Raw genomic sequence first — 9530 nt, 5'->3', positions numbered from 1 at the left:
GTAAGTTCTGAATGTTGGTGTTAGACTGCATACTATGGTCTCGGATAGCAAATGTGCTTGTGCATCACCCCACAGAAAGACAGCAGCTTGACTGACCCACTGCCAAAAAAAAAAATATGGTCACAGATAAAGGGCCCAGACTTGGGGGGGGGGGGAAGCTAGAAGGGTTAGTCATATTCCTGCATTCATGGGTGTCAGCAGCCCTTAGCCAATGGCAGCCCACCCTTTTTAGGAGGGTTACCATCAGTAAATTCCAGTGCTTTTGACAAGCACTGGGTGGCCACCCCTAAAAGATGTTACCAGGCAGAAGCAAGCCTTTTGCTGTTCCACACCCCTGTTGCAGCTGAACAGTCAATTTCCTCAAACCAGATGTTGCAGGCTGCTTTCCCCTCCCTTTCAGCAGAGTTCTCTCCTTCCCCGGCCGGCAGCATTTGGTGGTGGCTACTTCACCTCCCAGCATAGCCTGTGCACAGCCTCCTTCCCAGTGTCAGCTACACCACATGCTCTTCTCACTGCCATTCCCACCCCTACCAGTAGCATTCAGCTTAGCAGCTAGCTCCAATTGTCTCCTGGCCAGTCACAATAAGTAGTTATTTTTATTACGCATACATCACAAAATGCTATATACACCTTAGTCCCAGGCTGAAGAAGAAAGGATGTTTTATAAGGTGAGATTTAAAAAAATAGTGCTGCTACTTAGCACTTGATGCATTAAGCTGTCAAAGCTGTGTGCTGTTACACTGAACCAGAAGTGTCATCAAGGGGATTCCATCACAGTGAGGAGAGAGGAGGCCCAGATTAGGACCGCTAAATCCATTGGCAGATGTGTAGGCAGATGAATTAGATAGTAAATGTGGGAAAAGCCCCTGGAATCCAAATGGAGAGCAATGTTTTAGAATATTCGTAGATATCTTAATTCCAAAGGAACTTCAGTAAACGAAGCCTGAGCTAGTCTAGTTTCTGGAACTCAGGGCAGTTCATTAACCCCTTCCTGCCTGACGACGTGGGGGCTGCCCACACAGTCACTAAAACTATAGCCGTTTCGATTCTGATGTATTACTGTCTTGGTTTGATTTTTAGATCGTGGAAGCAGTCAAAAAAATTAAGGATGGAGGAAGCTGTGAGAAGATCATCAGGAACAAAAAAATTTGCATCCTTCAGTAGAAGGAACCACGGAATTTAAACCACTGGAAATAGCACCTGGATTCCAAGTTGGGAATAGATTCTTTTAATGACTGTTTTTGTCAAAAAGATGATAAAAATCAGGAAAAAAACCCAAGAAACTGTTCCCTGGGATGCAGAGCTCAAGTGTGTCTTACTGAACTACAATAAAGAGAAATGAGTTCTTTGCAATTTAATTTCCACCTGTGGTTTTTTTCCCTTAACTTTTGTTTACCCTAATTTCGGCTTGAATAGCTATATTATGTATAGCATTCCTGTACTATGCATTGCTCTCAGAAGATTAATGTTGTTTTATTTCAGTGGGCCTAATTTGCAAGGAGATTAAAGGGATAATCACAGATAATGGGAGAAACAGACAAACTGAACTGTGATTGTCACTGAGTGTGGATGGCTCCATCATAGATTCCCTGATCACTGAGATGCTCCATGACTGTGCTTAACTTAAATCAAAGCACTTCAGACAATTAGAGAACCTTATGCTAGAGCAGTCAGATATCTGATGACGCCTGCACTCCAGTACGTTTGCATAGAAAGGAATGTATGTTCAAGGAGTTCATGAAGTTAAGAGCTATTGTGCAACAGATTTTTCCATTTACAGGTATGACAAGTCGTTTTTGTTTTTTTAATCTCTTCCTGAAGTGAAGTCCAATGCTGATTGTTTTACAAGTTCATGCGTCAGTAGTTACAGTCCTAAATGAAATTTCTCATTTCCAAAAGCAGAGCCAGCAGGTGTGACATTAAGGTAGAAGAGCCAATTAAGGACTCAGGTGCCTCTTGTATCTTAAAATTATTCACATCAGGATCACCAGATACTGCAAGCATAAGAACATAAGAATGGCCCTACTGGGTCAGACCAAAGATCCATCTAGCCCAGTGTCCTGTCTTCCGACAGTGGCCAGTGCCAGGTGCCCCAGAGGGAATCAACAGAACAGGTAATCATCAAGTGATCCATTCCTCTGTTGCTCATTCCCAGCTTCTGGCAACCAGAGGCTAGGGACGCCATTCCTGCCCATCCTGGCTAATAGCCATTGATGGACCTATCCTCCATGAATTATCTAATTCTTTTTTTAACACTCTTATGGTCTTGGCCTTCACAACATCCTCTGGCAAGGAGTTCCACAGGTTGACTGTGCATTGTGTGAAGAAATGCTTCCTTGTATTTGTTTTAAACCTGCTGCCTATTAATTTCATTTGAGGGCCCTAGTTCTTGTGTTATGAGAAGGAGTAAACAAACTTTTTTCTACTTTCTCTACACCAGTCATGATTTTATAGACCTCAATCATATCTCCCCTTAGCAGTCTCTTTTCCAAGCTGAAAATCCCAGTTTTAGTAATTTCTCCTCATACGGAAGCTGTTCCATACCGCCAATCATTTTTGTTGCCCTTTTCTGAACCTTTTCAAATTCCAATATAACTTTTTTGAGATGGGGCGACCACATCTGCACATAGTATTCAAGATGTAGGTGTACCATGGATTTATATAGAAGCAACGTATTTTCTGCCCTATTATCTATCCCTTTCTTAATGATTCCCAGCTTTCTGTTTGCTGTTTTTGACTGCCGCTGCACATTGAGTGGATGTTTTCAGAAACTATCCACAATGATACCAAGATCTTTTTCTTGAGTGGTAACAGGTCATTTAGACCCCATCATTTTATATGTATAGTTGGGATTATGCTTTCCAATGTGCATTACTTTGAATTTATCAACATTAAATGTTGTTGCCCAGTCACCCACTTTTGAGAGATCTTTTTGTAGCTCTTTGCAGTCTGCCTGGGACTTAACTATCTTTAGTAATTTTATATGATCTGGAAATTTTGCCACCTCACTGTTTTTACCCCTTTTTCCAGATCATTTGTGAATATGTTGAATAGGACTAGTCCCATGGGGGGACACCACTATTTACCTCTCTCCATTCTGAAAACTGACCATTTATACCTACTCTTTGTTTCCTATCTTTTAACCAGTTACCAATCCATAAGAGCACCTTTTCTCTTATCCCATGACAGTTTACTTTGCATAAGAGCCTTTGGTGAGGGACTGTGGTGGGCCAGCTGCCCCACCCCCATGTGAGAGGGGGCTAGAGTAGGCCAGAGAGGCTGCGCAGGCTGGCAGCCAATCAGGAAAGGGCTTACTGAGAGCCAATCAGTGCCGAGATTGGAGACAGCCAATCAGGGCTCAGCTTGGCCATATATAAAGGCTGCCCAGAAGAGCAGCAGGTAGTGTGTCCCAGACCTTCATGGGGGAAGGTCTGTCTCCAGAGCAGGAGACCAGCACCTTGGACAGAGCAGTGCTGGGCAGGCTCAGGGGAGCATAGTAAGGCTCCAGCCCAATACCTGCCAGACTGCAGGACCTGATAGAAAGGGCCTAGAGGGTGTGCGGGGCCAGAGGGAAAGTGGCCCAGGGACAGATGGACAAGGGGAGAGAAGGAGGGCAGGGAGGCTGCCACTAAAGGGTCCCTGGGTTGGGACCCAGAGTAGTGGGTGGGCCTGGGTCCCCCCCTTCCCCCTTGTATTGCACCTGGCCATGCAGTAAAGTGGCTCAAACAAACTGCAACCGGCCCTTGAGACAAGGAGCTAGACTTTGGAGGTTGTGGTTGGCCACTGAGGCCAGTGCACGGATGGTTGCTAACCCCTCGCCCCCTGGAAGGGGGCGAGGATGGACTAAGGGGAACTGCTGGAGGGCAGTGGCCTGAAGAGGATGCCGCCGAGTGGGGACAACGCGGGTCCAGACACCGGCAAGGAACAGATGGCGGATGGGACCCCACCAGCAGAGGGCACTCCCCATGAACTGAACTAATTCCCGGACGGAACCAGTGGGAGGCGCTGTGGTGGTGAGTCCCAACCCCATCACAGGGACCTTGTCAAAGGCTTTCCGAAAATCTAAGTACACATTATCCACTGGATCCCCTGGGTCTACATGCTTGTTGACCCCCTCAAAGAATTCTAGTAGATTGGCGAGGAATGATTTCCCTTTACTAAAACTATGTTGACTCTTCTTCAACAAATTATGTTCATCTATATGTCTGACAATATTTTTCCTTATTATTTCAACCAGTTTGCCCGGTACTGAAGTCAGGCTTACAGGCAACTGGAGAACTGCATATTTTAGTCTAATTTAATTTAAAAAAACCTCAATTCTCCTGATTTGTTTAGAACTGGTGACAGAATTATTCAGAATACTTGCATACAGCATAATTGTAGAGAATACATTTTCTAGAAATGCTTAGTAAGAAATCCACTAGATGCTGTTAAAAAGAGCCACCTTTTACTCTCCGTAGCCAAGGCATGAGCACACTCCGGCAAGCTGGACCAGAATTCTGTGGCAGGGCCTCTGGATTCTGCAGCATTCTGGTGTGGCAGAATTATATAGCAGCTCCAGATAAATGTTAGAAAGTGCTTTTAAAGCAGTTAAATGTGAAGGTAAACAATACAGTAGGATCAGTAGCGCCTATTTATCTTGATATTAAATTCAGTTTAGTTTTACACTCTCCTCACCCCCCCCTTTCTTATTTCAGTATCATGTTGACTTATATCCTGACAATTCAGATTTGAATCATGTAAGCCACTGGGGGAAGCTGTATTTTTTTTTGGCCACTGGGAAGGGACATGTTGGAGTTTCGGCATTTGGGGAGGCAGTTCAGAATTATTTAACAAGTGTATTAGGTGGATGTTCTTACTAAAATGAAGACTGATCAGCAGTGAGATAGCTAAGTGTTAATAATATTTAAATTGTCATAATTGCATTAACCCACTGAGATGAATGAGGAAATTCACACCTCTTGGAGCTATTGCTTCCAACAGATTTCAGGCTCAGGAAGACAACATCTGCCTCAGTTACACTTTTTCAATATTTTCTTCACAACCATGAGGGCTGAAACTTTTTTTTTTAAACTAAAACCTTAGATTCTTAATCACAGGACTGTGGCTGGCAGTGAAAATTGTGGCAAATTGTACAGTCATAGAATCATGGAACAGATGGAGGTTTGCATATTACTTAAAGGAAAGCCTTCCAACTTGTAGTTTAGTAAGGGACATTGAAATGAATATATAGTTTCTACTTATCTAGTGTCAGGTGCAGCAGCAGTGGATATGGCCATAGATCTTTACAAACTAAGCTCCTGGATGAGCAGTGGGTGTCTAGGGCATTATATTCCCTCTCTTTTAATAAGTTTCTCAGCCCAGACAATTGCAGAGCACAGATGCACGCCCCTGTACAAACCTGATATTAACTTGCAAAATTCTTCTTTAGTGTGAGGCCTTCTTGATTCAGGTATCTTATGAGGTTGCTCTCCCCTGACTGACTGCTCTTGAGTTATCTAGCAGTAGGGCATTAAGTCATCTGAAGCATCACTCCTCTGGTTCCCCAGAACAATTGCTGTATATCCTGTGTCACTGAGATGACACCTAAAGTAAGTGCACTTCAGGTGCACTGGTAAATGTGTTCTGGAAAAGTCCATCGTTATTACAGTGACCTCTTTCATGCAGTGTAATGTGACTTTCATATGGGACTGACTGGTAGTTTTCCTCCATTTGCTTCAAAATATAGCAATCATTGGGTGACGAAGCAGGAAATGTAACTCTACATCACTATCAAACTGACTTCCATAATAAAAATCCTGTGCAATTCAGGAAACCTGCTCTAGTGTGAAGAAAGCAAAACCAAAATAGACAATTTTTTTAGCAAAGAATAACTGTGATGGGTTTCAATCACAGAAACCCCCTTGGGAACTGCCAACTGATGTGCCAAGACTACTTCTGCCCCTGCTTTCCCTGCCAGCTTGGGACTCCAGCACCCTGTCTTGTTGAACCAGACCCACTAATCTGTTCCAACACAGACTTAACTGAAAGCAACTTAAGAAGTCTTCCTGTCTTTAACACTCAGATGCCCAACTCCCAATGGGGTCCAAACCCCAAATAAATCCGTTTTATCCTGTATAAAGCTTATGCAGGGTAAACTCATAAATTGCCCTCTATAACACTGATAGAGAGAGAGATGCACAGCTGTTCCCTTCCCCCCCTCCCCCTGGTATTAATACATACTCTGGGTTAATTAATAAGTAAAAAGTGATTTTATTAACTACAGAAAGTAGGGTTTAAGTGGTTCCAAGCAGTAACAGACATAACAAAGTGGATTACCAAGTAAAATAAAATAAAATATGCAAATCTAAGTCTAGTACAGTAATGAAACTGAATATAGATAAAATCTCACCCTCAGAGATGTTTCAATAAGTTTCTTTCACAAACCTGACGCCTTCCTAGTCTGGGCACAATCCTTTCCCCTGGTACAGCCCTTGTTCTAGCTCAGGTGGTAGCTAGGGGGTATCTCATGATGGCTATCCCCTTTGTTCTCTTCCACCCACTTATATATCTTTTGCACAAGGCGGGAATCCTTTGTCCCTCTCTGGGTTCCCACCTGCTCCTTCTCAATGGAAAAGCACCAGGTTAAAGATGGAATCCAGTTCAGGTGACATGATCACATGTCACTGAAAGATTTCATTACCCACTTGCCAGCACACCCGTATACAGAAAGACTTGCAAGTAAAACAGAGCCATCTACAGTCAATTGTCCTGGTTGATGGGCGCCATCAAGATTCCAAACCACCATGAATGGCCCATACTTTGCATAATTACAATAGGCCCTTAGAGTTATCTTTCATATTTCTAGTTTCAGATACAAGTGATACATTTATACAAATTGGATGATCACACTCAGTAGATTATAAGCTTTGTAATGATACCTTACAAGAGACCTTTTGCATGAAGCATATTTTAGTTACATTATGTTCACACTCATCAGCATACTTTAATAAAATCATATAGAGTACAATGTCACAATAACCTTACATAAATGGCTGCTTGAAACTGTACTCAGACTTTTGGCTACAAAGATTAATGGTTTTTAGACTGTTCAATAAACATCAAATCCTGATACTTTTAAACCATATCTCCAAGTTAACTTAAAGAATCAATCCTCATGGTACATTCTCTGCGTTCAAACAAATCTCACAACAAATTGCAATCCAAGATAAGGCATCGTTTTTTTTCACATGTTGTTGTGACAAGGGCCTAGCACACTTTTTCACACTTCAAAATAATTATTCTCAGGTCAGATAATTAGGAATATCTTCCATTTCTGCTTTTGTGTTTAAAACAAAACAAAAACAGCAGCAACATCAACAAAAAACTTACCAGCGCTCTGAAGGGATCTGTGATTTATGTGAGCATAAATAGACCCATTGTTACGGGCAGTTGTCCGATCTGTTAAGGTTTTTGTAGGCACAGCTACATAACTCAGTAAAGTGATGGCTTTCATGTCATTCTTGGGGGGGGGGCGTGGAGAGAGGTGCTTGTGCAGTTTGATATCACAACAGCACAACTCCCAATAAAATGAAACAGACAGGAGGTTCACTACATGAAAGATTTTTATGCTGTTGGAATTCAACTACCAGAACTTTACTTTGACTTTTTCCTTGAATCTGACACCGCATTATGAGTGTCCTTTAGGCTCAATCCTGGCCCTACCTGCCAGCAGCTGAGAAGTGACTCTCCTTATAACTTCATTATTTATCTTCCACTCAGTAACTTCTCTTTCTACGTAGTGTCTTTGTGACCTTTTATTGAGTTGTCCAGAACGATAAGTCACCTTGTTACCCTTCTGCCTAAGCGAGAGAGAGATTTGCTGCAGCTAGACTGGGTGTTGGCTTCCAACAAACTCCTCAGGACGCTGCCAGGCCTTTCCTTGCCTTGTAGGGAACTTTTAGTGCACCTACTTCCCAAACCCTCTGGAAGAGCATTCCTCTGCATGATCCAGCCCCGTCACTGGATGTCCACAGAATACCAAGTCAGCTGTCTCAAAGAGAAGGAAGAGAAACCAGTCTGCTGGCTCAGCAAAGGATGCCCTCCTTGCTTTAGTATAACAGCACTGAGTGAGATTTATAATAAACCAAAGAGAAGTTCATTAATAAAGACAGAGATTTAAGTGATACTAAGCAGAGATCATAGACACAGAAACAGGTAAGTCAAACAAAAGAATAACATGCTTCTAAGAACTTACATGTAGCCTTAGCAGGCTCCAAGCTTTGTCTGAAGCAGTTTTCTGACTTCTACAGTCCCTTTTTCAGCATCGCCAACCCTCATAGCTGCAAAGTTCATAGACGCAAAGAGCGCTGACCTCTTTGTTCCCTAAGTGATGGGGAACGAGATTTCCTTTTCCTTATATTCTCCAAAAGTCTTCATTTCAAGAGTCAGGTTGACCCATGGGCGTTCAGACGGTGATGTCCTCCAGTGAGCATCCATGCACACCATCCATCCATACATCACACAATGATATTATTGACCAGATGTCACCGGCTTTTATTTGATACTACATGTGACAGCTTTACAGATAAATACTATGACAGTAGTGTGTGAGGTGTACTAAGTGTGTCAGGCCTGATAGGAGTCCACAGAACAGTTAGATTGGAAACATTCATTAACCTGGGAGGGAATGTGTCCGATCCTTTGGGATTGGTAGAACCTTTTAGTTTACATGATGAAATAAGATTTACAGAATTTTTCATCATATTTGACATGGGTACCTGGATGGAGGCTTGAGGTTGGATCACTTTAAGGGAACTATGAGGTTTGGGCTTCTGAGTAACCAGTAAGGTAATAAAGAAGCCGTTTTATGCTGACTTGGTAAATCTAAGTATTGGAATATCCACCAGCTTTTGGGGGTTTAGCTGCCCCATTCGTTGCAGTTCATCCTAACTGAGTGACCACAGCTGGCCCCCACTAGGACCCCAGTCACAGGGGGTATGAAAGGTGGAGCATCCCTGCCCTACTTTTGTTTCATCCACCTATCCTGTTTTATGTGATACCTAGACTGTAAGCTGTCTGGGCAGTCATTGTCTTTTGTTGTTGCAATGGGACCCTGAACCTTGACTGGGGTTATGTGCTACTGTAATATTAAAAAAAAATTAGGAAGGAAATATCTGATGCAGAAAAAATGAGCTGGCACAAATAGCCAAGATAAAACAACACCTGCAAAAGACGCCTGAGGATTCTACTGAGTGCCTGGCCATCCATCTTCCCCATTATTCTGCCCTCTACTGGTATGTCTACACTGCAGCAAGGATGAAGCCTGGGTAGACAGACTTGCACAAGTGGAGCTTGAGCAAGCATGCTTAAAAAATAGCAGTGTGAATGTTGCTGCACTAGCAGAGACTCGGGCTAGTCACCCAAGCTTGGACCCAGCAGCGTCCACACTGCTATTTTTAGCATGCACAAGTCCTATTAGTATGAGTCTGTCTACCCAGGCTGGGAAGCTCACTCCCAGCTGCAGTGTAGACATACTCTAAGAAGAGCCA

Source organism: Mauremys reevesii, linkage group 10 (genome assembly GCF_016161935.1).
Source record: "Mauremys reevesii isolate NIE-2019 linkage group 10, ASM1616193v1, whole genome shotgun sequence".
NCBI classification, from domain to species: domain Eukaryota; kingdom Metazoa; phylum Chordata; order Testudines; family Geoemydidae; genus Mauremys; species Mauremys reevesii.
Note: the sequence above shows the minus strand (reverse complement) of the source record.